At 58.8% G+C, this 2,500-nt stretch overlaps 1 pseudogene; it reads right to left on the bottom strand.

Moving 5' to 3' along the window:
* LOC147038996 (28S ribosomal RNA) overlaps positions 1-2,500 on the bottom strand; it is a 9,673-nt pseudogene that overhangs the window by 4,002 nt on the left and 3,171 nt on the right.

Below are 2,500 nucleotides of genomic sequence, written 5' to 3' on the forward strand. Positions count from 1 at the left end.
AAGCGGGGTCAACCCATCCAGAATCCGGCGGGCCAAACCCTTCCTAGCTTCAACATAGCCACGCTGCTGATGATAGAACACCTCCTTCTTCTGGAGCAGCCGCCTCCTCCAGCCCTTCATAGCACGACCCCGAGACGGACGCCTCGCTCCATTAACCGGCCACACCACCTTACCCCCTAACGCCTCCATGACCTCCAGAGCAGAAGAATCGATCAGTTCAGGCTCCTGACCAGCTCTCTTAACCAGGGCAGCAGTGGTCCGGTCCTCCTCGTCCCCTGACAGCAGAATCCCCATCACCTTCTCTTCCACCATGTCGGGGAGCTCCGGGGACAAGGACCATTTCTGGGGCAACGCCTTGACCTTCAAGGTACGCCGTCTCGCACCAGACACACTGCCTGCCACGCCGCCGCACAGTAATCTCCATTTCCCCCTCACTTGTTCCCTTGTCTTGCCCGTATCCAACACCCGGGCAACAGTCGCATACCTCGTAGGACTCTCATCATACTCCACCATCAAGGCCCTGAGACGGTCCACCTCCGCCTCACTCCAAAGCCTTGTCACTCCCGACCTAACGGGGCCCTGGCTCCGACCACGCTGAGCTGCAAACCACTCAACTGCATGTGCTTGCCGCTTGTGCTGAGACACCCCCACAGCTGTTCGGAAACACCGCCCACAGAGGTCACACTCAACCCCCTGGACGACATCCTCACCACTCACGCCCCCACACTTGGCGGCGTGACATTGGATCGAATGACTGTTATCACCACGTCTGTCACACTTACGACATGCATATTCGACCACGACATCCCCATGCCGGATGGCAAAATGCCTCCCAAGCCTGCGGACACCCTCGATCCGAATACCACACAGTGAGCAATCCAACAACTCTCGAGGCAGATGCACCAGGACCCTGACGGGGGAGGCCGCCACAGCCTCACCCATCACCGCCAAGTCTCCATCCTTACACAAGTCCTTCTGTAGCGACTCACCCTGTTGAACAAGTTGTGGGTCCAGCACGACCGGCCCTGCCCCATCTCTCATTCCAGCGACAGAGGCGGTCTTTAATTCAGACACCACCGAGGAGTTGTCAAGAGCTTCGCCATCCGCAGTCCACCCGCTCCTACGGCACGTCTGGCTGTGACTCTGACTCTGTGCAATTGCTAGCGCGGACTTCCGATCCAAGGAGTTTTCGCAACCGTGGCCCGTAGAAGTGACTACGGGCCGTTTGGGGTCCCAGTCCAATGCCTCTGGTGGTTGGTCCCCGTGGCCACCAGAGAGGTTGATTCGCAGACCATCGGCGTGCCCACCCTCAAACACGCCGCGGGGAGGTAGCCCAAGCGGCAGCGGCCCCTCTCCGAACCGCCCCTCAGCCGATTTTGATCCCCCAGCACGGCCATCCTGGGATGTCCGATCATTCCCAAACATCGGAACAACAGACAATAAAGCGGACTTCGACTTTGACTTCAGTCTGACTGGGAATAGTTTGAAAGATCTAGGTCTTCCCCTCACAGAGACTACACTTCGGAATCACAGCCCTGACAGCAGCCGTCCAACCTGACCGGTAAGACCCTTCCAAAGCCGGACAACCAGATCGACCCACTAGGGAGAGGCCCCCATAGCCAGTATGAAGAGCTCACACCCCGTAAAGCCTCCCAGCCGCCGACACGCAACCCCGCTGCCAGAGCCAAATATGGACTAAAAGCCCATGGCCATCATCATATTCTTGAGAATGTTTATTTTGAGGTACGTGGCCAGTAGCCCTGCACGCTACCGCTCGACCATCGTCTCGCTCGCACCTCTCTAGGGATTGAGAAACACATCCAGCAGAAGCAGGGAGGGCCAGAAAGCAACAAGGTTACCCCCGCACCCTTACCCACTCCCGATCATTGCCACTTGGAGGCACGGCATACACATGCCGATTCGGTTCGTCTCGATCTCGCCACCACACAGTCACCCCAGGCCTACCAACAGGGCGCCGGGCAACGCACCTGCCAGCCTACACAAGAGTTGGGGAGCGACCCACAGTGGGTAGGAACCGTCCACTCGACGTCAGCAAGCCGAGGTCGATGGGGGCCCTACCAAGGCAGGTCATGAATGCCAGTCGGTCAGTTAGGAAAAGGGTACTCGGAGCCCGCCGGGATCAGACGGGCAACCGGGGAGAGGGAGCTACATGAGTACCGTCGCCGGGTTCAGACGACGGCCCCAGGATTCTCGTAGTGTTCGGTAACGCCCTTCCTCCTATCCATAGGTAGTCATCCTACTGCAGAATCCGAGACACTACTGCTGCTTCAGTAGCGCTCAGGGAGACAAGTCTCACCTTACGGGTCCAGAAGGTCACCCAAGACGTGCAGCCCCTTCTGTAGTCTGCACGCCAACCAATCGAGAACAACCGTCCGAGTTGGCCAAACCTTGTCCCAACGGGTCGGGGGAAGCTGGGCATCTGCCCCCCCTAGGCTGACTGCGTTAGCCGTCCATGCTAGCCATGGCCGTTACCAGCGGG

Source organism: Syngnathus leptorhynchus, unplaced genomic scaffold (assembly GCF_054491065.1).
Source record: "Syngnathus leptorhynchus isolate UIUO unplaced genomic scaffold, UIUO_Slep HiC_scaffold_23, whole genome shotgun sequence".
In the NCBI taxonomy this organism is placed as follows: domain Eukaryota; kingdom Metazoa; phylum Chordata; class Actinopteri; order Syngnathiformes; family Syngnathidae; genus Syngnathus; species Syngnathus leptorhynchus.